The sequence below is a fragment of the Aphis gossypii genome, chromosome X (genome assembly GCF_020184175.1).
Source record: "Aphis gossypii isolate Hap1 chromosome X, ASM2018417v2, whole genome shotgun sequence".
Lineage (NCBI taxonomy): Eukaryota > Metazoa > Arthropoda > Insecta > Hemiptera > Aphididae > Aphis > Aphis gossypii.
The window spans coordinates 59,910,767-59,921,735 of record NC_065533.1 but is presented as its reverse complement, the minus strand read 5'-3'; the positions used below and the strand labels follow the sequence as shown (position 1 = coordinate 59,921,735).

At 25.7% G+C, this 10,969-nt stretch overlaps 1 long non-coding RNA gene across 1 annotated transcript; it reads left to right on the top strand.

Annotated features, from left to right (window-relative positions):
* Positions 1-3,600: 3,600 nt before the first annotated feature.
* On the top strand, positions 3,601-9,787 carry LOC126552709 (uncharacterized). Its single transcript, XR_007606122.1, has 3 exons — positions 3,601-3,697; positions 9,046-9,170; positions 9,459-9,787. It is a non-coding gene; the product is annotated as an uncharacterized LOC126552709 (long non-coding RNA).
* The last annotated feature ends 1,182 nt before the right edge of the window (positions 9,788-10,969 follow it).

The window sequence follows — 10,969 nt, the reverse complement described above, 5'->3', positions numbered from 1 at the left end:
TTTTTATTTTCAACTTAAATATTTTTTATATGAGTAAATTGAATTTAATCGGTGAAAATGAAAATTAATTTCAAGTAATTTTTATAATAATTTAGAAAAACAAAAAAAAAGGGTCAAGTGCGTAACGCTCTGCTTGTTTTTTCAAAACTGTAAGTAATTTCTTACCTCTATAATACACCATGGATATTAACTTTGCCATCGGAAACCACCTCTGAAGTTTGAATTGAAGCGTTATTTCGACAATTTTTTTTTTTTGTAGGTATTCTTTCTTTTATTTTTAAATATAATATTTAGGTACTTTTTGTACCTATTGAGTTTTGTAAAAAGTTTTAAACATAATACAATAATATGTTGTGTCTATTTATCTTATGATATTTTGAGTCAATTAAAATCTATAATAATAATATCCTTTATGTCGCGCTTATTAGTACAACATAAACTATCTGGATACGAGCACAATATGATATAGGTAGGTACTTTTAATGTTAAAAAAAGAATATAATTCAAAATTCAAAATTCAAATATACATACCTATAACAAAAACATTGTTTTGATAACATTTTTAATTTATAGAGATTTTGAATATAGCGTGGTCGTGATTTACAGCCGATATATGATTTTGACGTCTGAATAGTCCCTATTGTTGAACCACAAACTTTGACGTAGCTGACCTTTCCTATAATATAAATCTCATCACCATAGTTACCTACTGTCCATTGTATGAATGGTGTTGGGTCTGCTGTCCTGAATTATTGATGGTGATTTAGGTATAACGTTTCTTATAATTTTATATTTAATCGATTTCAATATACTTCAATATACACGAAATTTTGTTGTACTATAATTTTATTATAATAATTATTTTTGGCACGCCCCATCTTTAGACTATAAACATAATGGATGGTGGCTGATTTTCCTTTACTTAAGCGCATATAGAGCTATTTAGACAAAAACTGACGAACCGTTCGCACGCTTTAGCTTTTTTACTCGTATAAAAGTGACGGACTAACCACGGAACTTATCGAGATATACCTCACAGAACCAGTGACCTTATAGGGATACGTCAGGCTTATTTACGGGAATATTGTTATCTATCTATTACGCCTACACTTGACTATATGTTTAACAAAAATGTACAGATTAAATTCGGGATGACACTAAATTCCTCCAATTTTATGAGCAAGTGCATCCAAAAACTACAAATGATAATAAAATAATTCATCAACATTACAAAAGTAAATTGACTATTGTACTTACTACATCCAAAAATGTAATTAACTCCTTTAAAAAAAATTGCAACATAAATCCGAATCATACTTTAAGAATATTCATCAAAAATATACCATGTGGCATTAACTTATGTCTTGTATTATTAATATTGGTAAGAATTAGGTATTTAACAAATCTTTAAGCCATTTAAAATATTTAAAATAGATTGGCGATACATATCATATCAATAAATTAGTAATCATAATTCCAGAGAAATTAAATTAACATATAATAAAAATAAAAATGTTATTTTAATTTTGATAAAATTAATTACGATTATTTTTAATTATATCTGTTTAGATACCAAGTTTGCAATAGTAAGAAAAAATGGTTGAAAACAGCTGTATAAAATATTTGAATATATATATTTTATTTATTTAATACCTAAGTTTACATTTTGCTAGAAATTAATAGTTGTGTAATAAATCATATCAATAAAAATGATTTCTACATACAATTTACGTAGATTTAGATCAGTTAAACGTAAATATAATAAAAACCCATGTGAGTAATCGAGTGTGTGTTAGTGAGATAAAGTTGCATCCTTAAGACAACTATTCAAAATTCTATTCAAAATTATTGCGACACAGATTTTCGTAAGTTATTTTAACAACTTTAATAGTTTTGTATAACAAAATTGTAATACCGTTTAACAACAATAACTATACTACGCAAACAATAATAGCTGTAAGGCTTATAATTAAAAAATGGCATATTCTACAGAACCTATTTAGGCTACATCACATCTAAATATGTTTGTGTTCATTGATATTTGTAAAAATCAACAATATCTACCTGTATAAAACTAAGGTATATTATATATACTCATTTAAATAACCAAATAACTAATATAACACAATAAATACTTGTAAAAAAATGTTTATTGCCGAAATAGTCCATGATTAACTAAAAAAACTAAATAACTAATTAACTAGACTTGAAAAAAAATAATACTTGCTACTTTTATTTTATATATATAAAATACATTAAAAATATAAAAAGAAAGATTGGTGCGAATAATAATATGGCTGATATAACGTAATATTATGTTAATTGACTATGACTGTACCAGGAAACGTCATATCAAATGACTATTTGAGTACTTAGAACTATTGTGTCATAAAACGATACTATGGCATAAAATATTGTGTATAATACTAATAATTTACTTTATTGAACTACCGAGACAAGACAAAATTATATATATTTCACAATAATGATATAATAATTACAGTGGCACCGAATAAAATGATTAATCACTATTTGCGTATTCAATATGAGATCTATTATTATATTTAGCTAATTACAATATTATATAATATTATATTATTATTATAATAATTATTACAATCTGTAAGCTTAAACGAGACAGATAAAAGTAATTATAGCATTAGGGTATGAAATATGAACGAAGAAAATTTAAAAATGCCGTAATTAAATTTTCTTCCAGAATTAGGTTATTGATAGATATTCCTCTATATTGACAAAGGATGCTATCGAAGATGGCAAAAGAATGGTGAAAGAAATTGACAATAAAAATATTTATCATTTACCTAAAATAATTGTCAACATCTAAAGAAAATATGCAGTACATTTTTCGCAAAACATGAATAGTAGTGAAAAATATTTTCCCATAAACGTTTATCACATTTTTTTACTGATATTAAATTCGAATTAAAAATTACAGAATAATTAAACTTGCCACCAAATAGTTTCTATTGTCATAATCAACCCACGCACGTTTGACAAAACCTTGTATAATATTATTCAAGTAGGAATATGATATTTTGCTCACGATAGAACATTTGATCTGAATTTTTTTATTTATTTATTCCTTACCTTACTGAAACTGTTATGTCGATTTTATACGATTTGAGATTAAACATTCGATAAGATAAATCTTTTTTTTTATTATTATTATTTTAAAACAGAATTGTACAATCTTCACATATTATGACGTATATAATACTATGGTATATTATAATAAATTAATAAACACAAGTGAAGTACAAGTGATATGGAAATTTAATTCTGAACGACTATAACACAATGAATTAAAAAAAAATAAAAACGATCAAAGAAATATCATTCATTATTTTTCTACGAAATCAAAAACATTCAGTATGAATAATAAACACATCAGTTATTTCATACTGGCTCATCTTTCTTTTCAACCAGACTTGTTCGTCAAGTCAAAAATGTTTTTCTAGAAAATGCATCATTCTATTTATCCTCTTTTATTGACAAAATGTAGGACTGGTAGCAAAAATTCCCTGCCAAGGCTTTCGTGATGTGCAAGTAAGTAAGTGATATTTTGGAAAAAGTCAGCTCCGCCTACCTTCGAGAATCTGTTATGATGAAGTGATAGGTTTTGAATTTTCTGAGGTACTAAACTGAGCATCACTACAGAAATGAATGGATAGTATAGGTAAGTGATTTTGTAAACTCACACAAACTCATAAAATTACATAAATCGTTATGCATGTCTGCGATTTTTGTGTATTTAAGTTCTCTTATTTTTTTCTACGGATTTAAATTTTTTAGTTTAAAATAATAAAATACGTGAATATATATTATATGAATATAACAATAAAAACTCATAATACGTATATTTTTGGAAATATTATATGAAATTTCAAATTTTCACAATCGTTCGGATCGAGTTCGAAGCGAATCTAATGAATACAGTAACGGCTATTATCTTGTATAAAATTACTTTGTTTGAAACATATTTGCATATATTTGATGATTAAAAGTATCATGTATGTACTAAACTAGCTCTAACTTTGTCAAATTTATAATTATACAATTTCTCATTTACTTAATACGATTAAGTTAATTATGTTCTTTTATCGGATTATAAAATCTAACAATATTTTAAAGGTAAAATAAATGCTTTTTTTACTTATTTTACACAATAATAATTAATTTTATAAAAATAATAAATTTAAATTCACCATTAAATAATTATTAAAAATAAATATGTAAATATTGTAAACACGAAGAGCAAAAGACCGCTAGTTCGTCACTATGTAATTTTCTGTTGTACGTTAAACAATAAATGAAATTTCGAAACAATTTATTTTCCATAGATTTATTTTATTTTTTGTAAATTGCAATTTATAAAATGTATACAACTTGATGAGAGCGTTACACGAAAATAAAATTACTTTAATGTACCGGTACAATAGTGCTACAAAAAAGGTACCGCTGTTGAAATTCCTATTTTATTAGATACCTAATGGTTAAACACGAAAACAAGAACATCTTCGGGACAGCAGCGGTACACTATTTCCTAATCCGGTAACGTCCTATACAGGATATCCTGAACAAATGGCCACCCAAATACATCCGAATAAAACGGAACATTGCACATACTTGGCACACCCGCCAAAATGTTGTCGAAACGGCTAAAATACCAACCATCAATAATACTCTATACTTTTACATTTTTTTTTCCACTCGTTTTATGACATACGCGTTATAAAATCTACACATTTAATATACTTACACAATTTTCGCATACGATAGTGTTACGAGATAACTATCAAGGTTTTTCTTGAACTGTCCAAACCTCCTATCCAAGTTATAATCACGTAATTACAATAAATCCTGATTTCTATACATTTTTTTTTCTCAGATACACAATATGAAATGTTCGTTACTGCTGCTACCATAAATTCGTGAATAACAAAGGTCACTTTGTGCATCATACCTTGACAACGCACAGCATTCTTCCGGAAACAGATAGCAGCTTGTTTTGTCGAGCTGAGAGCAAACAAGAATCGTTTTGCCACTTCGTGTACACCGCACGATACATATATATTACTCGCCCACTAACAGTGTTGCGAAAATGTTTAATTGAATACCGAGAATTTCGACTGGAATTTTATGGCACTGCACAACACACTATATTATATTCAGACACACTTGTTAAAAAATCCACAAGATAGCTATGTTTGCCTACCATAAACTTTAATACTATCAGGTGGGCGGTCACCTCTGTCGTAATGCCCACGTCGTGGTCGGATTTCGAGAATTAAGAACCAAATTTTGTCGATAGATGTTTTAGTGGTAGTTTTATAAATGCGTTCATCTACGTTTAATCGTTTCAAAGATTGTATGATCTTCCGTGACGAAGCAACCATGGTAAGCACAAAAATAGGCAACTCCATGCGACGTAGTCCTGTGCATCGTGGCCGTTTTATGATATATCACCTAAACCCCGCATACAAAGTTTTTTTTTACCACATTATAAGTTTTTTTTAAAACACTGTAACTTTGCATATGATTGTTTTTTTTTTAAATTTTTTTTATTGTTCAAGTAGGTACAACATATTTTGTTATTAAAGTTAAATAAAAATAATATTAGACAGTTACCTAATATACCGGAAACAGCATAATCTAAAAGATGTACCTATCACTAAAATGTATATCAATTATTTTAGATCTAAGTATTAATAACTAATAATAATAATAATTACCAAATAGTATGTAATACATATGCAGATGCATATTGCATACATACAACAGACAGTCATTATCAGTATACAATTAAATAAAGCTAAACTTTTTACAAAATTATATCTATCTGCAATTTGGCTGTCGATCGTTACATATATTTCTATTTTTTTATTTACAAATTACATGCTAGTTTTTCGTTGGCTTCTAATTATCCAACTATTTCTATTTTCATGATTAGATATAGCTTTGCAAATATAATAATTAAATTTCAAAATGGTTTTACACCGATATAGACATATAGTGTTATCTTAATTAATTTTATGGCATGCGGACTTTTGGTATTAGAAATATTTTTAGAATGCGGAGGTACGCACCAATGGTATCAACGAATTATTATATAGATTACCTATCACTGCTATAACTCTTACGACAACAATCATTTAAGTTTTCTCAACATTGTCAAAATCATGATATTTTTCAATCGAACAGTTTTCAAACTCAAGGCATGTTTACGCCATGTTTTCCATTAAAAATACATTTATTTGAAATTTTTAATCATACTTTACGTCATACTCTTTTACAGTAGATTTTTAAACTTTGATGTACCTAAATCAACATTTAAACGAGTAGTTACTTATTAGTTATTAAAATGCTTAAACTAAAGGTTATAATGTTCTCTCGTAATATTAGCAGCACAACTGTAATAACAGATACATAATATGAAATATATCCAATTTGTCGGTAACTTGTTGGGCATTTTTGGATTACTCCCAAACTTTGTTGAACTAATTTTCACCAGAAAAGTTTTTATTACTTTTTTGCTGCCAACTATACTCCAATACTATAACTCTAGGTTAACAAAACTGTCAAAAATTGTACTGAATCAAAAACATTGAGCTCGTTTTAATAAATACTATTAATTCACTCCGAGATTTTTTTTGGATTAACATAACGAAAAACATCGTTCGTTAACATAGAATTGTACTGATAGTGGTACAAATTTGAAACAAAATCTATCGGTGTATATAATGTCCAAAAAATCACGGAGTAGTTTAACAGTGTTAAGCTCAACATTTTTAGCTTGAGTAAAAGTTTACTAATGAAAATTTGAATCATTTATGGCACAAACTAACTTAAAAAACCACTCTACCATCGAAAATAAAGTCAAACAACTTTATGAGGGTGAATAATATTCCTTAAGCGAATTATTTTACTATAAGTTTTCTAGTACCTTCTCATTATACTCCATTCATTTTTAAAAATTATAACGTTAATGGATTAAAATTAATTACTAATCGCCAAAGCCCACATATATTCCAAGCCCATTATGATGTATTATTCTTTGTACACGATGTTACATAACTAAAAAACAACTCGTTCAAATAATTATTTTGATGCATCAATATTTTCAGAAAAATTATCCTATAGATAATTTATATTAGAAAAGGTGGGTTTTAATTTGAAAAATCAAAGTCTGTATCTTAACAGACCACTCTTTTAGTAATACTAAAAATGTCTAGAGTTTGAAGATATAATATTTACTATCTTTAATTATACTCATATTCGATCATTTCAAAAATCAGATTTTGAATAATTTAATTGAAAATAATACAGCGTGATAAACATATTTTGTGAATAACCATGTTTAATATTGGGTAGATTTTATATTAAAACATAATACCATAGTAAAATATCAGTAAATGGTTATTAAACATTATAATACCTATATAGTTATACATTATATCTTCACTTAGTATTATTCATAATTAACCAGATATTATATTCAATTAACTAGAATTATACAGAATTTAGCATTATATTATTATTGTTATCGACAACGGTGAAATTGAGTAGGAAATGAATTCAGGGATTTGAAAATACTTAACTAAAACTATGACTAAAACATTCCGAACACAAATACCTAACCTAGTTTTTGTATAATGGTGTAATCTCTCAATCGTTTAAAACAGTATTGTAATTTTTATTCTCTTCTCTAAAAATACTACTTTTACTATAAGCAACTAAAAAATAAAAATTACAGTAGTACTTTGTTAGAGTAGCACCAGTATTCGATAGTACCTACAAATAGTTTTTTTTAAGGGTATTAAATTATTGTGCTTATAATATTAAAATAATTTAATTTTTATTATTCGCTTAGACAAAATACGATGTAGGTACTACATACTTATATAATATGCCTACAAAAATAACAATTTATAGATATTTATAATTAAGTACTATAAATTAACAATGTTGGTATATAAAAATTATTTTTTTCTTAAGTAAATTGTTGATCCACACTACTTATAATTTTTTTTGTATGATTTTTTCCAACTAGTCTAGAAATGCAATGAGCAATAAGTCATAAGTCATTTTAATTAATGAATATGTATTATATTTTATTATATAGAGGTTGATTGATGACCGAGCTCATCCATACACCATTTTCTCCCCCACACACAAAAAAAAAAAAAAAAAAAATCCCGTAAATAACTACAATTTAGTAATATATATACGAAACCATTTTTACGAAGTATTACGCACTCCATATTAAGCTGTGATTACCAATGTTTTCAATAGCAAAATAATAAATATCAACAAACTACTATGTCACATTTATTCGTACTCCGCATAGTAAATATTGATACACACATATTCGTTTTTAATAAATCTAATCATGCTTGTGATTATATATCTATCTGTTACTGTTCTAAATAATATGATTTTAATAAAAAAAAAAAGCTCTAGGATGAACAAGATGATACATTTTTATATCGCGTACATTAATTAATAAACATGAATAGCAATTTTATTAACAGGTAACGGTGCGCACTGTTGGTGTAACCGCTACTGTGTTCTCTGAAATTCAAATATTATTAAGTATAAAACTAGATACATACATAAAATATTTGCATTTAAATTTAAAAAAAAAATCCATTGAAAAATAATATAAATCGTAATGGATGTATTTCGCAGGAGTGGTAGTTTTTTTTTTAAATTTACAATTATAAAAACTGAATATGGAAATTTATATATTAAATTAAATATGATTACAAACTATCAAAATGATTGCATACAGCTAAATAAAAAAAAAATGCGTTTATAAATTCAAAAATTAAGATTAGGTTCTATTTTTTATGATTTTATTATATGATATTTGTTTAAAAAATAATAAAATAAAATAATTTGTAATAAAATGTTTTTAGAAATTACCTTAGTCAAATTGAAAACTATTTTTTTTGAAAAGAAATTTTCTTTTTATAGCCTTCACTGTAACTTTAATTTCGTTTATAGTTAATTTTTTGTTAATAGGTACAGATAAAATAAAGTTGTTAGTATTTGATCAAATATTAATTTAATTGTCAAGTTCAGTTGTTATAATTCAAAATTCTAAAGAAACCTGACTTAAAAAAGGACAGTGGCTGAAAAAAGAAACTGTAAGTTTTAGACAAAAAGAGTGACGCTAATTTAGCAGTTATTATTATGAGTGCTTAGATACTTAAAATTTTAAAGAATAAAGAGTAATTATGTAATTTCAATTAAATGATTAATACGATATTGTTTGTGTATTACGTTCAATACTTATCACTATAATTAGTGTTTTTGTATTCATTGTCGTATTACTGTTTTTCAGTTTATTTCACGAACATTTTATTAATTAAAGGCACAAGAAAAAAATATAATTCACATGCGTTCGTCAAATCCTAATAACTTGTACTACCTAGGTACTATAATATTGCAGTAATAGAAATTGGCAAGAAAAACTCGTCACGCGAAAATGAGAATACGACTAAAACTAGAATGAATATCAATTACAATAACAATACACGCGCCGTACAACTAATACTATGTTTAATGATGCATAGAAATATTCACAAAAAGATGTTTAATTTAAATAATTGATTAATTATTTATCAGCTGCGCTGAAGTCCATTAAATCATGTCAACAAAAATTAAAGTTTTTTAAATTTAAAACAACGCGTTGTGACAAATGATTGACATTTGACAGTAATTAAAATTTGTATCATGAAATGTATAACAAACATTATTAAATAACCACTTATATAATTTATACTTACTTTATTAGTTTGATTCTTAGGATACCTACATCGTATTTAGTGGGATAGGTGTATTGCCGTATTGAAAAGCAACTGAAATACCTACTTGTATAATGAATCATATTAGACAGAATTAAAATAAAAAATAATTCAAAAGTAAATTATTATATTATTTTTTTTTTTTTTTTTGTGAACAAATAGAATTTTCTTCAAATATTCTTTAACAAAAATAAAAAAATCCACAAGTTTTCAGTTCGCATTGTACATATTATTATTGGATTTTCAACAAATAGATATGCTAAGTGTAAATTAGAAAAATTACAACACATAAATAAATTTTTTACTTGTACATTTTCCATTTACTATTCTATTTTGATCATTTGTCCAAAATGTTGAAAATACTTCTATTTAGAAACAAAAAAAAATTAACTTAATCACAAAATGAAGCTTAGTATATAACATTATAGTCATTATATCTCCCGAAATAAAAATCAAATAGGTATATACAGTTTATGAAATATGTTTATATGCAATAAAAAATACTACTCGTGGGTATATTAATAAAAAGTATGAAATAATAACAATCTATATAATATTACCTATATGGCTATATGTAGATATTTTTAGAGGATAGATAGGTAAGTCAAGTTATAAAGTAATGAAAATACGTGTTTTTTTTCTAAATTTTCAATAATAAATTTAGGAAAACTAAAAGATCATTTATAATGTGTTGTATATAAATGCTATAGATAATTTAAAAATAAATAACAATATAACAGTAAATCATTAATATAAATAACGCCATAATCTACTATTATGTTTTTTAATTTTAAAATAATTTCACAATGAAATTACAAAAATATGATTCGTCATAAATATGGTTAAAGTACAATAGGGGAATACAATATCATAATTTATGTTCAGTAATGACAACAGGATGTTTTCTAAATGGTGCAGAGTTTGGGAAAATTTAATTTTTGGTACGATTTAGTGAAAATGTAATATCATACCTATAGAGAGTTTCTGACACACCACCTTAGTATACGTAATTATATAATATCCTAAACTTAATACACGTGAAATTTTATAAAATAATATGAGTATATATAATACAGAAAAAGTTATTGTTGAAATAAAAAACATTTGACCATTTTTTTTTACACATTTTTATTGTAACT